This window comes from Varanus komodoensis, unplaced genomic scaffold, assembly GCF_004798865.1.
Source record: "Varanus komodoensis strain SLA01 unplaced genomic scaffold, ASM479886v1 scaffold1, whole genome shotgun sequence".
NCBI lineage: Eukaryota > Metazoa > Chordata > Lepidosauria > Squamata > Varanidae > Varanus > Varanus komodoensis.
In genome coordinates, this window is record NW_025335268.1 from 79,691,664 (window position 1) to 79,717,512 (window position 25,849).

Consider the following 25,849-nt stretch of genomic DNA (forward strand, 5'->3'; position numbering starts at 1 on the left):
AGTAATAGCTTTTGGAGCTCTTGCTTTCCTACTCTGCCACCACCATCCTTACTCCCTATTAATATCCACATTAATAAATAGTAATTTATTTCAAAATCTTTGAAATCCCACAGTAAAAAGTATTATGGTTTTCAGTGGCTCTTCTATTTTGGTTCTCTATTTGGTTTCTAAAGCAAGACTATACAGTACCAAACAAGGAATAAAAACACCTGTGGTTCACTTACTTGATCAGGGTTAAAGTTTTCTGTTACACTTTCACATGCACACACAATGTAAATATACACACACACACACAATGTAAATATATATACATTATGCAAATAGGAATTTAAACTTACATTTTATTGTTTTAAAAGGTATTAACTTAAGAGTTGATTTTTTTTCTTCAAAATGATGTAATTGCTTTCTACAAGTTTTTATCATTCAACATTAATGGGGAGTTCTAGATTTGATTCCACCAAAAGGTAACACCAATAAACCAAAAGGTATACGTTTATACAGAAACAGCTGAATGAAGGCAGTATAGAGACTTCCTTGTAACAACTTCACTCACTGCGAATGAAGCTCTGGATGCAATTCAAAGTGCTGACTGTAACTTATAAAGCCATTTGAAAGGCTGCATTCTGCCTTATGAACCTGTCTGAGTTTTAAGTTCCTTAGGCCCATCTCTCTAACCCATCATTATCAAAAACAAATTTCACTGGGATTAAAGACAAGGTCTTCTCCATGGCTGGTCTCAGTTCTGGAAATCACTGACAAGGGAAGACAAACTACCTCCATGGCCAGACAAGACATTCTTTTCTGAGACACTATTTGAGCTTCTACAATTACTGTTTGCTGAAATACATTTTTAAAAGTGGTGCTAATAACTATTTTTTTTCTGATGCGTTTGGTTTTTTTTCTATTTTAATTCAATGATGCATTTATTTGTATTTTATCAGTATCACAGGAGTTGAGTAATATTTTAGCAGATAGGCAGAACATGTCTTTAATAAATAACATATAAATTGTGCATAGCAACACATCTTTCCGGGTTAATAACTTTTGAGCTAACCTTGACAATGTTAATGCAGTGGAAGCACAAATAAAGTGAAGCATCTCTGAAAAAAAGCATTTATTAATTTCCTACTATGCTTTCAAACTATCCACACAATTGTACTAATGCATATGACCTAACATCTTGAATAGAATTTTTGTCTTTCAGGATTTACAAATATCTAAGTAAAGTCTGCTTAACATTCAAGAAATGCCTCCTCCGATGTACAGTATATCACAGAAGTGAGTACACCCCTCACATTTTATAAATATTTTATTATATCTTTTCATGTGACAACCCTGAAGAAATGACACTTTGCTACAATGTAAAGTAGTGAGTATACAGCTTGTGTAACAATGTGAATTTGCTGTCCCCTCAAAATAACTCAACACACAGCCATTGATGTCTAAACCGCTGGCAACAAAAGTGAGTACACCCCTAAGTGAAACTGTCCAAATTGGGCACAAAGTGTCAATATTTTGTGTGGCCACCATTATTTTCCAGCACTGCCTTAACCCTCTTGGGCATGTAGTTCACCAGAGCTTCACAGGTTGCCACTGGAGTCCTCTTCCACTCCTCCATGACAACATCACGGAGCTGGTGGATGTTAGAGAACTTGCGCTCCTCCACCTTCCATTTCAGGATGCCCCACAGATGCTTAATAGGGTTTAGGCCTGGAGACATGCCTGGCCAGTCCATCGCCTTTACCCTCAGCTTCTTTAGCAAGGCAGTGGTTGTCTTGGAGGTGTGTTTGGGGTCGTTATGATGTTGGAATACTGCCCTGCGGCCCAGTCTCTGAAGGGAGGGGATCGTGCTCTGCTTCAATATGTCACAGTACATGTTGGCATTCATGGTTCCCCTCAATGAACTGTAGCTCCCCAGTGCCGGCAGCACTCATGCAGCCCCAGACCATGACACTCCCACTACCATGCATGACTGTAGGCAAGACACACTTGTCTTTGCACTCCTCACCTGGTTGTCGCCACACATGCTTGACACCATCTGAACCAAATAAGTTTATCTTGGTCTCATCAGACCACAGGACATGGTTCCACTAATCCATGTCCTTAGTCTGCTTGTCTTCAGCAAACTGTTTGTGGGCTTTCTTGTGCATCATCTTTAGAAGAGACTTCCTTTTGGGACGACAGCCCTGCAGACCAATTTGATGCAGTGTGCGGCGTATGGTGTGAGCACTGACAAGCTGACCCACCACCCCTTCAACCTCTGCAGCAATGCTGGCAGCACTCATACGACTATTTCCCAAAGCCAACCTCTGGATATGATGCTGAGCACGTGCACTCAACTTCTTTGGTCAACCATGGCGAGGCCTGTTCCGAGTGGAACCAGTCCTGTTAAACCACTGTATGGTCTTGGTCACCATGCTGCAGCTCAGTTTCAGGGTCTTGGCAATCTTCTTACAACCTAGGCCATCTTTATGTAGAGCAACAATTCTTTTTTCTTTTTTTTTCAGATCCTCAGAGAGTTCTTTGCCATGAGGGGCCATGTTGAACTTCCAGTGACCAGTATGAGTGAGAGCGATAAAAGCAGGTTGCTTACCTGTAACTGATGTTCTTCAAGTGGCCATCTGTGCATTCACACATATGGGTTGCTGCGCCTGTGCAGAGCCTAGGCCGGAAGATTAGAAAGCTAACGGTTTTTGGAGGGAAAACTCCGCTCCCCTCCCCCTTTGTGGTATAAATAGAGCGGAGTGTCCGCCATTTTGCTCAGTCTTGAAGACCGCGCGTTCGCCCTCTAGAGGTTAAAAATAAAGTAATGATAAGACACCATTATATTCCCACGGTACCGATGTGAATTATAGTACGGTACCAAGAACAATCTCTAGTCAGCGATATAACCTCCCGGTACCGATGCCATTAATATTTCGGTACAGAAAAAAAATAACCACCCAGCAACATAATCCAAATGGTACCGATGCAAATTATACTATGGTACAAAGAAAAAACATGATATCCACTCATCGACACCGAGTGAGGCCAGCGGGTGGGTTGTGTGAATGCACAGATGGCCAATCGAAGAACATCAGTTACAGGTAAGCAACCTGCTTTTCTTCGTCGTGGCCTCTGTGCATCACACATATGGGTGATCGCAAGCTTACCAGACTCGGCGGAGGGAGGTATCATCATCGAAGAACGCATGAGAGAACAGCTCTACCAAAAGAGCAATCCCGTCTGGCACGTACATCAAGCCGATAGTGCTTGGTGAAAGTACATGGACCAGCCCAGATCGCAGCTCTGCAGATGTCTTGCAGCGAAACCCCTGCGGCAAAAGCAGACAAGGTCGCTACTGCTCGTGTAGAACGGCCAGTTGGAGAGACAGGTAAGTCTATTTTCGATAGCTGATAAGCCAGGACAATAGTCTGGATGATCCAATTAGAGAGTCTCTGAGATGATATTGGTGATCCCTTTTTTTGCTCGGAGTGTTTAACAAAAAGTCTATTAGTAGTACAAAAAGATTCAGTGCGGGATCTGTAAAAGGCCAAGCAGCGGCGAACATCAAGCATGTGTAAAGCACGTTCTATCGGGGTCGACGGCGACGGAAAGAAAGCCGGTAGAATGATATATTGATTCAGGTGGAACGATGTGGCCACCCTGGGTAAAAAGGAGAAATCCATCCGAAGGACAACTTTTTCCTTATGGAAGTTCAGAAATGGTGGGTATATGCGGAGAACACAAAGCTCACTAGCTCTTTATGCTTATGTAACCGCTACTAGAAAGGCAGTTTTCCGTGACACCGGGCGTAAGTCCGCAGTTGCTAAAGGCTCGAACGGTGGTTTGGTAAGCGCTTGGAGTACTACAGAAAGACTCCACGTCGGCATGGCAGGGCAAATAGATGGATGTAAATTTTGTAGTCCCTTAATGAAGCGCCGAACCAGCGGTTGTGAGAAGACTGATAACCCGTGTATAGTGCCACAATAATGGGATATAGCAGCTGCATAAACTTTGATGGATGACGGTTTAAGTCCCTCATGATGCAAAGGTAAAAGAAATTGTAAGATATTGGTGACTGAAGCCATTGCAGGGGAGAACGAATGGCACTCCGCAAAAGCGGAGAATCTTCTCCATTTAGCCGTACAGGAATGACGAGTGGACGGTCTTAATGCAGATTCGATAATCGCCTGAATTTCTCTGTCAGTAGGCTTCGGTATCACGATATTCGCTGTCGAATTCGAAGTCGGGGCTGCATATGCCGTGTGTTGAGTGAGGTCACCCGTAGCGTGAGGTGTCCCCGGTACCGACTCGATGACGTAAATCAGGGGATTCGCCATGCCGTCAGCTTCAGAGAGAATATATCCGGATGGCGGATCGCTCCTCCTTGTTGTGTTAACAAGTGCGGAAGAGTTGGTAGATGAAGGAACGTTCTTCTGGACAGCAGCAAGAGAGTGGTAAACCATGGTTGTCTCGGCCACCACAGAGTCATTAGTATCCCCGTGGCCCTGTCCTGGGCTATTTTTGTTACCACTCTCGTCAGAAGTGGGATTGGAGGAAATGCATAAAAAGTCATGTTGCTCCAAGGGACCATGAGAGCATCTCCCATCGATCCCGGCCCGACGCCCGCTCTGGAACAGTAAAGGGCACACAGGCTGTTCTGTCGTGTGGCGAACAGGTCCACATCCGGTTAACCCCACAGGCAGAAGAGTTCCTCGCAAAGTTGTTTGTCCAACTCCCATTCGTGGGATGTCGACATCTGTCTGCTTATGTATCTGCTTCGACGTTGTCGGTTCCAGCCAGGTGAACTGTCATAAGCGTGATGTTCCTCAGTATGCACCAGTCCCAAATGTCCATCGATAGGCATGCTAAGACTGGAGATTTTGTGCCCCCCTGCTTGTTGATGTAGAAAACTGCCGCTATTTTGTCTGATGCAATTTGGACAATTTGACGGCATACACAGTCTCGAAAGCCTTGAGGGCACTGAAAATCACCAGAAGTTCTAGGAAGCTGATGTGTTTCCTCGCCTCACGTCGGTTCCAAGTACCTTGGACCCGAAGTCCCAAACATGCCACACCCCATCCCAGGAGGGATGCGTTGGTGTACAGAGTCGTCGTTGGCCGAGGTGGTCGAAAGGGGGTGCCAATCAACAGGTTGTCTGTGATGGTCCACCATGTTAAAGTGTGAAGGACTGCATGCGGGATCTGAATCTGCTTGGTGGCAGGATCTTGTTGCGGCTGAAAAACAGCGTTGAAGAACAGTTGAATGGGTTGCATACGTAACCTGGCATACGGGACAATGGCAATAGCAGCAACCTTATGCCCCAGTAAGTCTCTGAACGGACAAGGCTGGAACTGTTCTGTGTAATCGAATCCGATGAATATGGCTGCATAAAGCATTCTGACGTTCCGGTGGGAGGAAAGCTTTTTCCCGTGTCGAGTCATGCCCCGATGAAATCGATGACCTGCGTGGGAATAAGGGTCGATTTGTCACGGTTAATGCAGAGGCCGAGAGCATCGAGCAAAGCGCAGGTCATTTGTATATCAGACAAGAGAGCTTGTTCGGATTGCGAGATGATCAGTCAGTCGTCTAAGTATGGGTAAACCTGTACTCCGCGAGTCCGCAAGTGTGCGCATACCAGTGCCATACACTTTGTAAAGACTCGAGGGGCTGTGGCCAAGCCAAAGGGTAGGACATTAAACTCGAACAGGTCAGATCCAACAGTAGAACATAGAAAGCGTCTGTGTGAAGCATGTATGGAAATATGAAAATAAGCATCCTTCAAATCCAGTGAGGCGAACCAATCCTCTCTTTTCAATAACGGAAGAATGTTCTGTAAAGTGGTCATCCGGAACTTCCTTGGTTTGATGTACTTGTTAAGAGTTCGTAAGTCCAAGCTCAGATGGAGACCACCGTCCCTTTTCGGGACCATAAAATATCTGGAATAGAATCCATGCAATCCTTCCAAGCAAGACAATTTTCGAATCGCTCCCTTGAGAAGTAGCTGTGAGACTTCATCGCTTAGCACCGATGAAGAAGGTGTGAAGCGAATTGGGCTCCAAGGAGGGATAACATCAAATTCTATCCTATATCCGAACGAGATGATAGATAACACCCACCTATCAAATTTAAAGGACTCCCAAATGGGGAGTCGGCCCTGGAGCCGGTCCCCAAAAGGGAGAAGGGAAGGTGGTGCTGGAATAGAGAGGATAGTTCGTGCAAGCTGTCAACATGGGCGTTTATCGGTATCGAATTGCCTACGGCCTTGGGAAAAATGCTGTTGTGCTTGCTGCATCCGATGCTGCTGTTGTTGGTATTGTTGGGTTCGAGGGTAGTTTTGCTGGCGTGGATAATATGGTTGATTCCGGTAGGACGACCGGGGCCACTGCCACTTACGTTTTTGCGGGAGCTCCACGAGGCATGCGGTTAGGCATGATTCATGAATCACCTTTAACTTTCAGTCAGTCTTCTGGTGGAACAGACTGGTACCATCAAAAGGCATTTCCTCGATTCTGCGCTTCATCTCATCGGGGAGATTACAATTGCGCAGCCACGCATGTCGGCATAGCGAGATGGCGTTGACGAGGGCCCTTGAATCGGTGTCTACATGGTGGCGAGCGGTAGACAGCTGTTGTACCGCCACCTGCATCGCCTCCTTAATAAAAACCCTGGCAAGGTCCGCTTGGTGGTCCGGAAAGGAGGAAGCGACGTTATCCAGTTTCTGCATGATAAAGTATTGGTAACGTGCCAGTGTCGCTTTGTAGTTCGATATGCGCACGCCGAGTCCAGAGGCCGCATAGATTCGGCACGCAAGCATATCGATTTTCCTCCCTTCCTTGTCCCAAGGAGCGGTATGTCCCCTGGACTCCCTGCCCTGGGAGAATTCAACCACAAGAGAGTTCGGTTTTGGGTGACGGAGCAGGAAGGGAATGTCATCGTCCCAAACTCTATACATAGCCTCATATCTGCGGGAGGTCGCTTGTGGTTGGGCCGGCTGGTCCCAGGGTTGGACCATAACCTGGCGCAGTGTAGTTATAAGTGGCAGAGCTATGGATGCGGACTGCTCTCCCCGAACGACGTCATAGAAGCAATCTATCAAAGGGCCTGGCTGTTGATGGGCTTCGATTTCAAGTGAATGAACCAAGCGGGACATGAGCTCTGTGAACAAGACATGAGGTTCGTCAGGTGAAGCAGGCCCTTGATACGCGACAGCCACATCAGGGGATGTGGAGTCGACCTCCGAGTCCTCGGAGTCTTCCACGTAGTGCGGCCGGTCGTCGTTTGAGGAGGAGGAGGTTTCAGGGGAGGCTGGGCGCCTCGTCTCCATACGCCTGGAGGTGGATGGCACATCCCTCAGGACCGATGGTGATCTCTGCTCACGAGGGAAATAGGGATACGGCTGGTACCCACCCCAGCCGGGGGGAGCACCATATCCCGGAGTCAACCAACTTTCATCTCGACGCTCGGATGAACAGCTGCGACCTCTAGGAGGTAATGGTGAGGCCACATGAGATTCAGTCGGTGGCATGGGTGTTGGTGAGTGTTCCCTCGGTGGGGAGTCTCTGATTTCGCCATCAGAGATGGACTCCCGAAGTGGCTCCTCCTGTTGCTGGGAAGGCACGCTCTCAGCCAGTGGTGTCACCTGCATAACGAGTTGCAGGGCCGGTCCCGAGGGGGTCAGTACCGTGGCAGCCGTCAGTACTGAAAAGCCCGATGAACCTGAGCCTCGTTGTTTTTGGGCGGTCAGGTTTCTTGCTCTTGCGAGTGGGCTTATCCACCTTTTCCTTCCTCAACTTCTTATGGGTGGAAGTTTTATCCAGACTGGTATGCTTGCGCTTCTCCCGTTTCTTAGTCGGGGGAGAAGGCAGCGACTGAGCCCCCACAGAAGCGGCGTCCTCATCCGAAGGACACTGAGGAGGGCCGGCAGAGGTCAAGGAAGGACGCTTTGCCAGAGCGCTCACGGTGGAGGAGGAACACTGAGGAGGCGCGGACGAAGAGGAAGCAGGCTGTAGGAGTAGTTGGTCGGACTGCATTAATGCCTGATCCCATAGGAGCTTTCTGAGACGATTCTCCCTAATTTTCCACACCTGCTTGGTAAACGCCAAGCAATGACCGCACTTGTCGGTCCTATGTCCCTCACCGAGGCAGAGGAGGCACAGATCATGTGGACATGGCCGGCGACATTTTAGATCCACATTCAATACATTTGCGGAATGCCGCTCGCTGCGCCATCGTGGAAAAATGAAGAAAAGAGGACAGTATAGAGGGTAAGATAACATTTGTTTTTGTTTTTATATAGAAAGAATTCAAGAAGAAAACGGACAGAATCGGGGAGAAGAACAAACTTGGAGTAAGAGAAGTTTAAACTTTTTGAGAAAAAGCAACGAAGAGGCACAGATCTAAAGTGAGAGATGAACAGGCACGAGGCACAGCGAACGGCGGTTGCAAAGACTGAGCAAAATGGCGGACACTCCACTCTATTTATACCACAAAGGGGGAGGGGAGCGGAGTTTTTCCACCAAAAACCGTTAGCTTTCTAATCTTCCGGTTTAGGCACTGCGCAGGCGCAGCAACCCATATGTACGATGCACAGAGGCCACGACGAAGAACACCAAATTTAACACACCTGCTCCCCATTCACACCTGAGACCTTGTAACACTAACGAGTCATATGACACCAGGGAGGGAAAATGGATACTAATGCCCAATTTGGACAGTTTCACTTAGGGGTGTACTCACTTTTGTTGCCAGTGGTTTGTTCACTTAGGGGTGTACTCACTTTTGTTGCCAGCAGTTTAGACATTAATGGCTGTGTGTTATTTTGAGGGGACAGCAAATTTACACTGTTATACAAGCTGTATACTCACAGGCTGCTGACGGGGACTGGACGTTATGTTCACATGACTCCAGTTCTCCGTCAGCTTCACTGGCTCCCCATTGAAGTCCGGGCCCAATTCAAGGTGTTGGTAATGACCTATAAAGCCCTAAACGGCTTGGGTCCTGGTTACCTGAAGGAGCGTTTACATCCATATTTGCCCAGTCGCCCCCTGAGATCGGCGGGAGAGGCCCTGCTCCGGGAGCCCTCCGTGAGAGAAATTAGGAGGGTGGCTACTTGGAGAAGGGCTTTCTCAGCGGTGGCGCCTAAGTTATGGAATGCGCTCCCCAGAGAGGTCCGCCTGGCGCCGTCGTTATTTGTTTTTCGGCGCCAGGCTAAGACCTTTTTATTTAAGCAACATTTTAAATGCTAAATACAATTGAATTTTATCTGGCCAGGGCGGCTTATTTTATAATGTGTGTTTTAATTAAGATTATTTTATATGGATATTTTAACTTATTGTTTTATCTATGTTGTAAGCCGCCTCGAGGCTTCGGCGAATGGGGCGGCATAAAAATGTTTTAATAAATAAATAAATAAATAAATAAATACTTACATTGTAGCAAAGTGTCATTTCTTCCGGATTGTCACATGAAAAGATATAATAAAATATTTACAAAATGTGAGGGGTGTACTTGCTTTTGTGATATACTGTAAATCTACTTGTCCTTTAAGAGAGGCTTATTATACATCTCTCTCTCGCATGTGCTTGTGCCATTCTCTTCTAAGGAACAGTTGGTGGTAACACCCTGGAGGTCTTTGACTGTGATGGAACATGTAGAAGCCCCTACCAGGAAGTTATGTTCCTTCCTATCTGTGTTCTGCTAGTAATTGAAGACATTTTATTTCAAACAAGTATTTGATATTATGGTAATTTAATGTCTTTTTAGGTTTGGCTCTCTGTGTTTTATTATTTTTAAACTAGTTTTACATTACTTGTTACTGCTTTTAGGTTGGTGACCATGTATTTATATTTGATTATTTGTATTTTGCTTACCTGCTTTAAAGCACTCCTTCTTGGAAGGAATATACACCAAATAAGTAAATGAAGTGACTGTTAGGATATAAGTAATTAATTTAAATATGTGGAGATCTGAATATCTCAAATGTTAATCTGAAAAAATAATCTACTTAAAGCAACTATTTCCTCCAACAGTTCAGATTTTATTTTACTATTTCCTACAAGCTGATTTTTACTTTCATTTTTGTATATGATGGATGTGTCCCACCTAAAATTAAATGATTGAAAGTTCTAATTTCAATTAGAAATTTATGTTCTTACAACTCCTCAAGATCACTGGATTTTATTTTTTTTTAGAATGCTTACTTTTAGCCAAATTGTGTCCTAGTACATAATCTGCACTGGCTCTTCCTTAACTTTCATGCAAAATTGGGGCACATTTCATACAAACATGTATGAGTGTTTCTCTGGATATACCACCTGTTTCTCGGGCCATACCACTGGACGTGTGAACTCTGATAGCAAGAGTTAATGTCTTTACAGTCCATCTCTTACCCCTGAAAGCAACATAGGATTGCCAAAATTGCTCTGTTATATGATTTAAGACCATGTCTTACATTTCTGCATCTTAGAAATTCTTGTCAGATGTGTTTAGAATTTGGTTTCATTCTTTTTAAAGTAGTATCAGTCATGTGGCTCTCCACATGTGGTCTGGTAAAACTGTTCAACCCTGTACAACATGAACAGAAAGGACATGCAGAAAACTTAACTATGAAAATAGGGGTTCAGAAAAACATCCCATCCAAATTCTTAACATCTCCACAAAATCATAGTAAAGGCTTGCCCAGGGGTGGTGGCGGTTTGGGTTAGTGTTTCATAGGCAAGGTTAAACAGAAATGAAGTAGTTTTTATTTGCTTGCTATAGAATACTTCAGTTCATCTTGCAGGGTTTATTTTATCATGTTCCATCAGATGGGCATTACTGTCATAGAAATAAGTTGCCACTGATTTTAATCAATGTTATTAATGTTTTGCCAGTTTTATTTTTTACTCTGTATTTACTGCTATAAATAAAATCAATAAACCATTACTACCATTATTGTTCTTAGACACCGTGATCACCACTGACACAAAGGTGGAATGCAACATTAACTAACTATAGAGCTAAAGATTACTGTTAGCTATCATAGGATGAAGGGATGGAACTACTTAAAAATGAATTAAATTGCGTGAACATACTTTTGCATTTCAAAAAGGCTTTGATTTTTTTACAGTACTTTAGCCAAGTACTGTAAAATTTTTTACAGATTACAGTACTTTAGCCAAGGGAAATGGCTACCTCAAATCATTACATTCAGTCTAAATTAAAATCTCATGCACTTATCTATATTTTATTTTCAGCCATATCAGTTTTCAGAGTTTTTTATATTACATGTAGTAACTCTTTATTAATACTGACATGAAAAGAACAACTGACTTCAAAAATGTACTTTCTCAAATTTAGACTCTACTTGACATGTAGACTTAGTTGTATTTACCACAGACCTACTGAAAGCCTGTTTTGAGATTTATACAAACACTAGGTTTAAAGAGATTATTTTTAAGTTCAGAACTCTGAAGTGCCAGAAATGACTTCCTATGGTATGCAGTGGCACTGGAGCCATTAAAACACTGTGGACTAGTGGATTTAATATACTTATTTGCAATGCCAACCTATAGATGTGCAACCTATAGGCCTTCTCAATTCACTTCCAGTTTCTGAGATAAGCACAGGCATTATCTATATCAACACAATTATTTATTGTTCCTAAAAATTGATTTCACTGAATACAAACTAGAAGCCATCCAGAAGTCATTTATAACTGACCCAAAAATTTCCAGAGGTAGAAAAACTAAGTTATTTCCACAGAATCAAGTATTTTGACAGAATCAATTACTTTCTCCCCAACTATTAACTCCACTTTCTCTACCGCCCCAAGTACTATTATGTTAAAAATAGCCACTTCCATTTCCTCTATTTCCCTTGTAGTTCCTAAGCTCCAGAAGTGTTTATTCAGCGTATCAACTTCCTATGTTTGAAGAATGTACTTCAGTCCTGAATACCATAAAAACATTTATCTGAAAAAGCTTCTATTATTTACTGTACCCCAAACTGAAAGAACTGAAGCTAACCACTTACACAAAACTCCTTCTAGTAGCTACTGTGTAAAGCTCATTTACTTGACTTTGATCTATTGACTTTTTTAAAAAATATATTTTGTATTGAGCTGGCAATTCAAGCTAGAACTAGGGTCCAATTTTCACATTTTGGTAAAAACGATTTTATAAAACCCAACAAATCAGTATGACTGACCTGGCTTGTGCATTTAGCTAATCCCTGTGGATGCTTGGAAAAGGCAGTCAGTGAAACATTTTTACCATTACGATTGAACTACTCATAGTTTAATAACAAACTAAACAGACTTATTCTGTAATGCAGACAGACAAAATTTAATGACACCACACTCTTTAGTTGCAGCATTACAGATCATACTTGATTATTCCTCAGGAGCATCTAAACTATTGATAAAGTATTATAAAATATATAATAAAAAGTAATATTTTTACATACACTGCTATTTTGCAATTTCATTTAGAATTTATTAGAAAAGATAATTTTACATCTTCTTATAATTACATGCACAAAACATAAAATGGCAGTTCTCCTGCCTACATACCCCTCCACAGCTATTGCCCAGTACAATTGCACCAATAATATCATCCCTGGGCATACTACTAAACCAGCTAGCTCACCACAGTAAGTTACAACTTTCAACAATGACCCTTCCACGCAAACCCATGGTGGCAGTTCATACACAAAAATAAACCATGGTGGAAACCACACAGGCAAGCCTGGTCATTATATATGAACCCAGCATCCATGCTGAAGCACAATAAATTTGAGTTGTTATGAAACCATGTGGAGAAACGATGGTTCCCATGAAAGTTGATGAAAGTTCCCATGTTCTGCCATGGCTTTTTTGCAGTCTGAACTCAGTGACAGTGTTTCTAATTAGTTTTTGTGTTTCTGCCATAGAGTTTGGCAGTGTCTGCAACTGCTGCAGACCCTCTTTTCCATGCTTGTTGCTGGACAAATCTGCCCAGAAACTGCTGAGCTGCCAGCAGCAGCACAGCAATTGGCTGTTCATGCCCCCTTTCTTCCCCGCTTTCCAATGTCCAGACACAGCAAGCAGATCTCACCAGCAGTGGGGCACTGCACTGTGCCACCTTCAGCAGCAGCGACCATGTACCTGGCACTTCTCTCTGGTCACTGTACTGGCACCTGTAAGTGCACTGCCTCTGCACAACTCAGAAAAGTCTCCCTCTCTCCTCCCAGAAATGCTGTTTTTATGCAAGGAGCAGTGAGCAGAACATTAACAGGGAAAGCAACTCAAGGAAACCATGTCTCCCACTCTGCCCCCCACCCATTCATCCATTTCCTTCTTGTCCCCAACAATCTTCAGGACTCAGCAAGCCCTGCTATCCCCTCTTCCTCCATATACCTGCAGGACAAACAGCCTGGCAGAAACCTTCTCAGCCAAATGCCCATATGGGCATCCTTGGGAAAGTTCACCTATGGCAGGACATACACCCTCCATCTATGGCATGGATGCCTGTGCCGCTGTCCTCCATATAGCAGGCTGCAGGGCGGAGGCAACCATATGGCTGCATGTGCAAGTCCTGCACACAGGAAAGCATGAGCAAATGCACAGGAAAAGAGAGGGAAGTGGGTGTATTTATTTGCACAGTGGCACCAAAGTGTGACAGCAGTGAGGAGTGCTCCTGTAGCACTACTCCAAAGCAACAGCACTACTCTAGTGAGTAGTCAGTTGCTTCACAGAACAGCCACAAAAGCAAAGAAGATAGCCAGCTGCAGACACACCCAAGGAAGCATATGGGCCCATGAGGGAAAGGCAGGTAATGCAGGCAGTAGCAGAGCATGCTGCTATTGATTCCATGCCACAGGAGCTGATGGGATACTATGCACCATTTGGAGGAAAGATGGGGAAGTATGGAAACCACTCATTCATGGAAACCAAGTGCCTGTCTCAACCCTGGATGCAAGGCTAAATACCATGCTGTGCAATTACCACATGCCATGGCTTAGCATTACGTGTGAATGTACTCATGAACTTTTATTTCGCACAGTGCGCAGGCTCTGATAAAAGAAAATCTTTTAAGACATTCAAGAGTAACAAGTCTTCCATTTTTATTGTATTTCCATTCTATTCCGCCAGGATGAATTTTTACAGTATTTTATTTGTTACATTTCTATTTTGACCCTTACCTCAAGGGTTTGTAAGTGGTGCACCTAAAGTCCCAGACAATCTGCATTCTATTACAGGCCTGCTCAGCTTCAGAGATAGAACTATATCAGCTGTTATGAGAGTCTTAAGACCTACCAGTATGAAGAACTACTATCACTACTACTACTACTTTTACAGAGTACTGCATCTCAGAGTACTATATAAAATATCTGCTGATGCTCATAAATACATCAGCCAAATCTCACTCGGCTAAACCACATTCACTCGCACAGTACTGAGATCAAGAATAGTTTTATCTAGGATATTTGAACTATTATCAGTGTACTTAATTCTCTCATATTTCAATATTAAACTGGCTTAGCTATAGCTTCTCAAAGTCAGCCATAACAAGCTTCAGACTAATCTTTGGTAAAATAATTATTCTCCCTAATGTCCATTAATGTATGGGTGGAACTCCAGTGGAATTATATCTGTTCGATCTTCACATAAAGCCTAGAAAAGGATGAGATATATGGAATACTGGCTGTAAAACTAAAAAGCAGACCAGCAGTTTTAGTGATGCAGGAAGGGAGGGAGAACAGATTTCATATACAGTGGTACCTCGGTTCACGAACTTAATTCATTCCACGATTCTGGTCACGAACCAAATTTGTCACGAACCGAGTCAAATTTGCCCATAAGGTTCAATGTAAATAAGGTTAATCCATTCTGTAATTTTTTTAACCAGAAAAATATGAAACAAAGTACAGTACAGTACGAAGAGAGAGCACACTAACCTTGCTTGAGGCAATTTCTGGAGTGGAGGACAGGAAAGTGGGGTGGGGGGAGGTTATTGTTTGGAGGGAAAGTCCCCCTCCATAATGATATCTGGGAGATCTCCTTCAGGGGTTTCCTCTCTTCTTTGTCTCTTAGCTGCAGGGTCGATTTTGGCAAAAAAATCTATCTAATGCCACTTGTTTTTTCCTGCGCTGCATAACCCTCTGGATATGAGAGACCATGTTGTCATTCATCAGATTCAACACTCTGTTCGTTACAGTTATGTTGGGGTGGTGCTTCTCAAAGAAGTCCCGGCACTCATTCCATTCTTCCATAATGGATTTTATCATACCACTGCTAACCTCCTCATCTTCCTCTTCCTCAATGGAATGCTCCTCAACAAGTGCCTTCTGCTGCTCACTCTGGAGTTCAGCAAGTTCTTCCACTGTCAGCTCCTCCTTATGGTCCTCAACAAGTTCCTCTGTGTCTGCACCACTGACGTCCACACCCATTCTCTTGCCCATGGACACAATCTCCTCCACTACCTCTGCATCAGACCCTTCAAAGTCACATTCAGTGACACATTCTGGCCACAGTTTCCTCCAGGCTGAGTTTAAGGTCCAGTACGTGACATCTTCCCAGGCTTTGTCAATGAGGTTGATGCAGAGGAGAACATTGAAATGTTTCTTCCAGAACTCTTTCAGAGTCAAGGACATCTCTTCAGTGAAATTAAAACACCTGGTAAAGAGTACCTTTGTGTACAGCTTCTTGAAGTTGCAGATCACTTGCTGGTCCATAGGCTGCAGAAAAGGCGTTGGGGTGAGGAACTTGACTTTTATGAAGTCATATTCAGCGTCCATATCATCCACCAAGGCTGGAGGGTGTGCCAGGGCATTGTCCCTCAGAAGAAGGCACCTTTCAGGCAGTTGTCAACTGCCTGAAAGGCAGAAAGATATTTCTTAATGGTGGTGCGAACAACTTGTGCAGCCGTTCCATGAACAATTGTCTTATGACCCCAGCTTTCGCACTGGCCCTCCACATGACAGGCAGTCTGGCCTTGTTCACATTCTGTTCCTTGAATGCACGAGGGGTCTGGGAATGGTGCACCAGTAGTGGCTTAATCTTCAGATCAGCACTTGTGTTCGCACACAGCAAAAGGGTCAATCTGTCCTTCATGAGCTTGTGCCCCGGCAGTGCCTTTTCCTCCTGTGTGATATAGGTTCTGTTTGGCATCTTCATCCAGAAGAGCCCTGTTTCATCACAGTTGAACACTTGCTGAGCGACGTATCCTTCTGCCTTCATGAATTCCATGAATTCTTTGTTGTAGGCTTCTGCAGCAACCTTGTCAGAACTGGAAGCCTCACCATGTCTTATCACACTTCTCTTGCGGAATTTATCAAACCACCCTCTACTGGCTTTAAATTCATCATTTGTTGCACTTGTAGAGGGTTTTTTTTTTTTTTTTTGGCAGTAAATCACTGTGCAATTTCCTGGCTTTTTCACAGATCATAGCTTCACTAACACTATCACCTACCAGCTGTTTCTCATTCAACCACACTAACAAAAGTTTTTCCACCTCTTCCAGCACTTGTGCCCTCAGCTTGGTTAACCTCGTTACTCCTTTGTCACATCAGCTCCTTTGATTGCATCTTTAAACTTCAAAATAGTGGAAATTGTCGACTTTGCCATCTTGTACTCTGAAGCCAGATCAGTCACACGAATACCACACTTATACTTTTCTAAAATTTCCTTCTTCAATTCAATGGTTATTTTCATAAAAACCTTCTTCTTACCATTCTTGCACTACACGTTCTTGTCACCTTCATTACTGTTCTGCACATTCTGGTTACGTTCATTACCGCTCTGCACTTTCCTTTTACCACCATGCTTGTTCTACACTTTCTTTGGAGCCATGCTAGATTGAATAATACTGCACAGTACTGTATGTACTAAAAAGCACATGAAAATGCTTCACAGCAAGTGCGCACAGGTCTGTCTGCGACCACGAGTGGGGGAGATGGCCACAATCATATTCGTGCAGGGAAGATGGCTGCAATCATGTTCATCACCTGATGTAAAGTTTGCGAACGGAAGCAAAATTTTGCCGGACTGTTTGCAAACCAAATTGTTTGCGAACAGAAGCATTCATGAACTGAGATATTACAGTGGTACCTTGACAAACTTAATCCGTTCCACAACTCTGGTCGTGACCCAAATTGGTTGTTACCCAACCAATTTCCCCATAAGGTTCAATGTAAATAAGGTTAATCTGTTCTGTAACGATTTTTTAATCACACAAATTTGAAACAAAGTGACAAAGAACAACAAAGATCGAGGCCATCCCCCCCCCCCGAGCATGATCGCTGCCATCTCCCCCAGAGCACAACTGTGATTACGTCCGTCTTCCCTGCATGAGCGTGACTGCGATCGCGGCCATAGATGGGTGCGATTGTGGTCAACTCGTGAAGGGAAGACAGGTGCGATCACTATCGTCACCCAATGCAGAGTTCGTGACCTGAGGCAAAATTTTTCTGAAATTTCTGTTCACGACACAATTTGGTCATGAACTGAGGCGTTCGTGAGCCGAGGTACCACTGTACTGTAATAGCCTGATTCACATATCACAACGATCCAGGTTTTCTTAAAGACTGGATTGCTGTGATTGCATGAGAGAAAGTGTTCTGACTTCATAGCCTGGTAACTCCTACTACAAGTGGGACGCACAACCAGGGCATCCTGTCCCGGGATTGTTTTGCATTGTTTCACCAAGCATTACCTCCTAGTCTCATTCTCTTTCAAACGGATCTTAAGAGTATTTAAGCTTACATACCTAGGCAAAAACAAAACAATTTCCTTGAACACACAGTTTTTTTATAATCTGCAAGTAGCCTAAAAGTAATTATTTTCTGGGTGGGACAAAATTAAATGCCAGGCTGAAAATGTCATAACAGCTGAATATTTTAACTGGATACACCCTTGTACCAATATGTCTATGTCACATCAACTATGAAATCCAGAGATTTAGAACATTTGGTTTCAGCATTTAAATCATTTTGCAGAAAAATACATAACAAAATAATATGCAGAAAACGTAATAAAGTTTTATTACATAAAATTGCACTGTATCACCTTCTCACAAGCATGATGAAGCATATACAGCTAGGAGTCTTAACTATAAAAATAATCATTTTTGGGCATGAGATACAGAAAACTGCCTGTATGATAGCATCTAACCAATTAATTCTGAAAATGAGAAATTCTCTCATATAGCATTCAAGTACAGATAATGTCTCATGAAAGTAAACAAAAAATGTTAACTTAATTCTTGTGCTTTCTTGGAATTCTTTACTCACATCAATGTGGCTTCTTGACTGAGGGTTGATTCACTACGTTGCATCCAGTGCAGTGTTCTGAGGGAAACAGTCCCATCAGCAGAAATTGGATGCAACAATTCCCCCTTCCCTGCACAAGCCCACAAAATCTGCTCTAGAGGCTCGAAAATGCTCTAGTAGAAGTATTTGGGTGAGAAAGAGGGCTCAAATAGTGGGGAAGAGAGAAGAAGAAATTCTGCCACATTAGTGTACATCCCTTAGGATGATGCTAAATTTAATCCCATGAAACCTAAGTAAACCTTGTGAATTTGATCAACAGTCATCCAGCAGTTATTCCATCTCAGCTTGAAAGCAATCTTCTAAGCAGCAGATAGATCTTGTATAGAAGAGATATCGTGAATTCACTCCATAGGTTGGAATGAATAAAAGCTCAAAAGCCACACACAAGAAGGTTTCAAGAGGGGGAACAGAGGTCAAAATTTCCTGCCAAACACTATCTACCTGAAAATAATTTTAAGTGTTCAGTAGGATTTACTCTTAAGTAATCACAGGATTGGAATCTGCGCATCATAACCTCCTAAGGATTGCCCAAACAGTATTTTCCTCACCAGATATACAATTCAAATAGGAATAATGGGGACGACCAGTTTCAGAAAAAGGAGGCAGAACTTAATGTAGTACTGAATTTAGTTTTGTGTCACTTGTCTGAGCAAGACAGGATTTCAGTTAAACACCATAAGTCCATGATTGTGCCCTAATAAGCACAGGTTATCAAAAATGGCTGCGGCAACCAAATAGTTAATTAATTTAGCAAAATTACCTTTTCCAAGTACATAAGAGTATTCTAAGGCCTTAATGAAGGACAACTATATCTAATTTGGAAAGGGAAACAGTATGCATATAACAACATGGTAAGTAGGAATATTCTGTTATTCTTCCTAAAGAAACAAGTGCAAACATACTTCTCATTCCATAACACATAAATACCACATTCAAGTTTTTTATGCACAGCAACATTGCTTGAATACTGCAAAGTACAGGTCTGTCATGTTTGCCAAATATAGAACACAAAAACGCACCCTGAAACAATATAATTGCATTCCTTGTTCCATAAAAATGGATACAAATCCCCAGATATGTTTGCATAGACCCGACTTAATAAAATAATATTCAAGTAATAGGCAATGAATCTTAAAAATCAGCATTAAGGTAAAAAAAAAGTTGTCTTTTACTGTAAATATAATTAAACATAACATGAAAATCCTACTATATTATGAACCAAATAATATTATGCAAGGCATAATACATTCTGTAAATAGCTAAACTAATACCATCATCATAGATAATCAAAAATAAAAGAAGAAACATGAGACATGTATTTTCAATCATAAAATCATGAAAAGAGATACCACAGAGCTTTTTCAAGCCCAAGAATGTGCTTTTTTAAAAGCATACATTTGAGTCTACTTAATATATAATCTATGAATTCACAATCCAGCATTTTGGAAGCTCCTATTTATGGAAAAGCAAATGTGTTTCCATGGGCAGGACACATTTTCCATGGAACCAGAGTTGCAGACACTTTGCAATTTATGAACCAGTTTAAAAACTACCCTTAGATTTCATAATGTCTCATCTTGACAGCAGGCATTAAGTTTTCTTTATATAAATATAGTCCATACATTTATAAATCCTCTGAGAAATACATAATATGATTTCAGAATAGTACCTGCAGAACAAAACCTATTAGGAATAATTTTGCAATTTGCAAGGCTTGCTGACATTTGTAAAAGCTACTTATACGATCTACATAGCGTATACAGAATAGGTAAATGGATGATATAAACCAGACATTAAGAAAAATAATTACAAATGCTAGAGCATGTAACCAAATGTGTTAGTACTGAAGCAAATGCAGATTTGCAAATCTGATCAGTAGGACATGGTTTACCTACATAAAGCCCTAAGAATTATAGTGACTAGTCAGTGCTGCATCTGTTTCACCATTCTGCCTTCAAGAGGCAACAAGAAGCCAATGCTCACAAAAATGACCCTATCAGGTTATAGCATTCTGCCATCTCTGAACATCACGTTAAGAGACTGCATCATGTTACAACATCAGAAGTAATGGTGCCATTTGTTCCTGAATAATCCATTTCAAAGAATAACATCAGGAAACTATTCTGCAGTTTCTGAAAGCCAGGTGGCTATCTACCAGCTTCATCCGGTTCACCAGATACAGCCTCTCCTTAACATGGAAAAGCTTGGCCATGGTGGTACGTGAACTAGGTATCCTCAGGACTGAATTCCTTAAGTGTGCTTTATGTGGAGCTGCCCGTCAGACTGGTCCAAAAACTGGAGCTAGTACAAAATGCAGCATCTTGGCTGGTAAGAATATACAAGAGCCCATGCTGGATCAGAGCAATGATTAATCTATTCAGCATTTCATTTACACAATGGCACTCAAGGATCTCTCAAGCAGGAGGTATACAGCTGGCCCCTCCTTCCCAATAACAGGTATACACAGGGATACTACTTCTGAGAGCAGAGGTAGCACATAGTCATTAAGACTAATGGCACCAATAACCTTCCTCCATGTCAGTGTCCAATGTCCTTTTAAACCCCATCCTGTATTAAAATGAACCCAACAGATGACACTTCTGGGGTTACTGCAGACCTCAGGTGATAAAAGTATGAAATTCTTTTTTTTAAAAGTCTTCATTCTGACAGGACTTTTTTTCACAAGGGGTAGCAATCAGGATATGACTGGTTTTCAACTATCAGCAAGCAAAATTAATTTATGTTTTAATTCTCCCAGAGGCTATGTAAACTGAAATACTGCGGTAACAGTTACAGGCCCATTGATATTTCCCTGCATAACAATACTGGCCTCCTAACTTTAAAAATCATAGTACAATTTTCCCCTTACAGATTTTCATTCTGTTTGCTTGAGGTTTTAGCTGAGAATTTTAGTTTTAAAATGTGACCAAGATGCTCATTTTCCAAGCTTGGAGGATCTCTTTGAAGCTCATCACCTTTTTTTTTTTTTTTAATCACCCTAAACAGACGTTGTCATCAGAAATCCTGTTGGCAGGAGCTGCCCCTTTACAGTATTCAGCTCTGCAAATTGCACTAGCTATGTATTTGCTACCTGGCCATGCCAAAGGGTTTGGTACTAGTGTCTAAAGCCCTAACAACTTGAGAATGGCTACTTCAAAGAGCACCTTATTAACATGTCCAGTTACTGAAATCACTGGACACCATGGTATCTTGGTAGCTCATCATGAACAGATGGCCTGACTGGATTACTCCTGGAAATGAGTCTTTAGTGGGGCAACTGCTTTCTATAGTTGGTATTGGTATTGTTTCAATACTGCAATTTATTCTTTTTTATCTTTTTACTTTTCACAGCTCCAGAATCTGTTTAGATACGGAGTAACATATAAATGTTGTACATAAAATATGAAGCGCTTAGAAAAGATTGTGCTTTAAATAGAACAGATAGTATAAAGTTTTTTAGCTTTAAAAACATGTATAATACATAAATTCCTTCTTTATTGGTCCTTTTAAATGCATAAATGCATAAATGCATTTAGAACTTTAAAGACCCGAAGACTCAAAGAATGCTCAGACAGACTGTTTGTGTTCAGTAATTATTTATCCACCTTCTCACATTTTATAGTAGTTCATCACTTAAGATACAATAATCTGTTTCAGTCTAATTTCTGCATCAAAAATCTCAGCGGAGAAAAATCAGAATGCCTTCATTTTTAACAAATACCGCATTGGAATTCTTCTGCATCTATACTCAAAATTGTATTCTGTTGACTGAGTGGGATTGATTTTAATCAAAGTATTCAAAGGATTTCAGTATAAGAGTATTTAAAAACTAAATATTAGATGGTACAACAACATAAATGCACTATTAGACTGCAAACCAGCTCTATTTCAGTTGATAAGAATTATGTTGACATCCAATTATAGTCCCAGACATGCAAAAGTCTAACTTCTATTGAAATTCTTAAATCTAGGCAAAATTACACACATTACAGTGCATACCAGTCACTGCCAGCTTCTCTATGTTGTCACAAAATATCCAAGGTAATTTTGGAAGAGAAAGTCATACACATCAAATTAATCACCACTTTCACAAGTTCTCCAACCAGTTTCATGCCTGAATTATATGTGGGAACTTGAAAAGCATCCTGACACAGAATAAAGGCATAAATAATTCCAAAACATTTTGGAGCTACAACCATAAATGAAAACAGAAGTTGCATTTGATATTTTCCATCATATTGTCCACAGGTATACAGCTGCATCAAGGAGGCATACATCACCATATGTTCCCCAATCAGGGCATTCAAACTTCAGGTGTGCAGTCAACTTTTTCACTAAAATCCTGAAAAATACCAATAGGAGCCTGTTGCAAAAATAATTCCAGTTCCCGGAAATTTCATTTGAGATGTAAACGGCGCACACAGTCTTTTCACCTCCGGTTACTCCAAGTCCTTTTCATTTCAGCAGTACAGTTTAGAATAGATGGATGGAATGGATTTTTGTTGCTGTTGGTAAATGAGTGGCAGTCTGAAATCCTTGCTCGTCTTTTGCAAATGACCCAGTTAACACCAAATTTAGGATGGCAGACAGCTCCAAAAGGATGCTTCCAACCTGGGGGAATAGGCATTAAAATAGCAAATGCAGTTCAACATGACTTTACAGGTTAGCTGATCATGTCTAAAGGGAAAGCCAGAAAGGATCTTGGGCTTTACCTTGTGGAAAACACTCACCCAGTGTATGGCTGCTACGAAAAGAACAAATCCAATAGTGGAAATCATTACAAAAGAAACTGAAAATAAAATACCTTATGAGGCAATATGAGGTGACACACCTCTATGGTGTTTTACTTGAAACTGGGCAAAGGAATCTTACATTAGTGGAAGGTTCTTCTCCCTATTTCACACAATCTGCTGCCACCACTGAAGCATTCTACAACATAGCTCACATTGCTTAGGATGACTTTCTAATGCTGGAGAGAGGTTTTTATTAAAAATTAATCCAGTTTGTAAGCAGGAAGGAAAATCATAATTTTCCTGGACTCGTCACTTAGAAGCCTCATCTGATCTTTTGTACAAATCTAAATTGTTCAATATGAAGAAAAAGAATGCATTGCTATTTGCACAATGTTAGCATGCAAAAAGCTAGTTATACAAGTTAATTAAGTGACTTAGGGCATAATCCATGGCTGGCTGGGGAATGCTGGCAGTCTAAACATTTTTGTCTAAACATGCATAGGATTTCAGCCTATGCTACAGTATGCTTTCATACCTTTAAAAGAACATTCCCATAAATCTCATATTTAAAAGCAAGAATTTTAATGCTGTAATGCCAACTAATGACAATGGGTCAGCATATTACTCTGAATTATCTGCTGACTTCAGAGTTATGATGAATTCATTTTGTATCCTTTAAATCCTTTCCTGCCTGTTTTGTATATGCTGACAGTGCATCCCACAGAATTACATACATCTTGTGAAAATCGGTAAAAGATACCTAAGACATTCATAACCCAATTTACAAGAGGGGTGTGTTATTCCACCAATAAAGCTATGTCATGGTTAGTTTATTGACAAACCTGTGCCAGTATTTTTAATTAAGAGTTACACTAATATCATCTTTATATTAGCATGTAGAAGAATTCTACATGCCAACTGCCTTAAGGTGATGAAGGACAGAAATGTTACCCATCACTGTATTGCAGATGATCAGGCTGTCAAGTAATGGGCAGTCAATTTTGTAGAAGTGTAGCTGTTAAATGACAAATGCAAAAACAGACTTGAAACTATGGGATCAAACGCCTAGTGACCTCATCAAGCTAAACCAGGGGTTAAGGATCAGCATGAAGGCCTTAGTGCCCCATGGCTCATTTATCTCACCTACAAAGAGAAACAAAATAAATGTACAAAATGAATACACACACACGTATGTGTTTATTTACAAATTTCATCTTATCTCCATTAACAATTCATGTTATCATCACAATATTTTAAAGAGTATAACTATGTTTGTAGAGTAAATCAATGTACCAGAATATCCATGTAGAAATTCTGTGAGCTCCTGTGAGGGCATACTGTTTAAAATAAGTTACAAGCTACAAAGTCATACTGGACAGAATCCATAATATTGCATAAATTCAACTATTTATGCACAACCACAGGAAGTAAGGAGTATGTTTCTCAAGTACCTGCTACCTATGCAAACTACTTTTTAAACTACAGGGGCATTCAAAAAGTCTGTGATAAGGCAAGGTCTGCTGTTCAGTCATCGGGCATGCCAAAAGTAACTCTTTTGGATCCCAGCTGCAGATACATTAAAGTGAACTATACAGTATGGAAGAAGGGATCACACATGGACTTCTTTGAATATTATTGGAAGCCTGGATAGGCCTTTTCCCGAATTATTGTTTCTTTTTAAAGGAACAGGAATCGCATGCATTTTACTTTTTTCTTTAACAAAAACACAACTTAAACATTTCTTATTTAACATTCCATACATATTTCTGGTAAGGTAGTTTTGGCTGATATTCAAGCTTCCCATTTATGAAACTACAGTTCAGGATGGGAAATTACAGAGTATTTATTTCAGAGAACTTCACAATGCAGAAAAGTGTTTCTCCTTGTTTTCTTAGAAAAATGAATGGAACATGGTCCAGTAACAGCTACACCACTCACCAAAAGAAAAAGGTTCAATATAATAGTAATAAGGTAAGCTCCTATTGCCATTTCATATAAAAATGAAAATTAAGCTGTGACATCAATGAGCACCCAACTTTTAAAAGAATAAGGGTCTTACACTAAGTCACATGTGGGAAGCCCACAGGCCATAAGCCACACGTGGCTCTTAAACATCTTCACCCACGGCACATGCTGAATTGCCTCCAGTCTCCCCCAAATCCCCTATCTTAAATTACTTTCTGGTTAGGCCAAACACCTATTGGACTGGTTGCCCACAGTGTAATTTAGCTGGGGATAGCAGGAATGCCTCTCCCCATGCATACCCTACCAATGCCAATCCTGCTTTGATCTATCAGCTGTGTATGCACAACTTGTGTATAATTCAGTGAGGCAGAATGGACATAGGGAACACTCTCCTCCACAGCTTAATCATATCCCATCAAGCCTGCAAATAGCTGTTTCATGGTAGGGTGTAACTCAAGGAGGACATAATTGACCCTCCCTTCATACATCCTTCCCATGAAGGAGTGTATAAGTAAATGAGAGTATATTTGCATGTGATGGAGGACGCCAGTCCTGATCCCACCTACCAGTCCAGGCCCCAACTCCAGGCACAGGGCACTCAACCACCCATCTATTAACTCATATGGTCTTTGCCATCAGAAAGCTTCCCTAAGTTACAATAAAGAGAACTAAGAAGGAAGCACAACAGAAAAGGGCTAGGAAAACTGAGGCAGGGCAAAGAGGAGAAGAATATACAATTATTGTATTTACATATACTCAGACTGTGTTATTGGACTATATCAAATTAATCTTCTTTTCATTGAGAAAGTAGATTTTGGGATACAGACTTGGAAGAAAGAAAGAAAGAAAGAAAGAAAGAAAGAAAGAAAGAAAGAAAG

At 41.5% G+C, this 25,849-nt stretch overlaps 1 protein-coding gene across 1 annotated transcript in view; it reads right to left on the reverse strand.

Moving 5' to 3' along the window:
- WWC3 (WWC family member 3) overlaps positions 1-17,049 on the reverse strand; it is a 67,978-nt gene extending 50,929 nt beyond the window's left edge. The window contains exon 1 of the mRNA XM_044432369.1: positions 14,902-17,049. The gene's annotated coding sequence lies outside the window, so the exon portion shown is untranslated. The remainder of the gene's footprint in view (positions 1-14,901) is intronic.
- Positions 17,050-25,849: the final 8,800 nt, after the last annotated feature.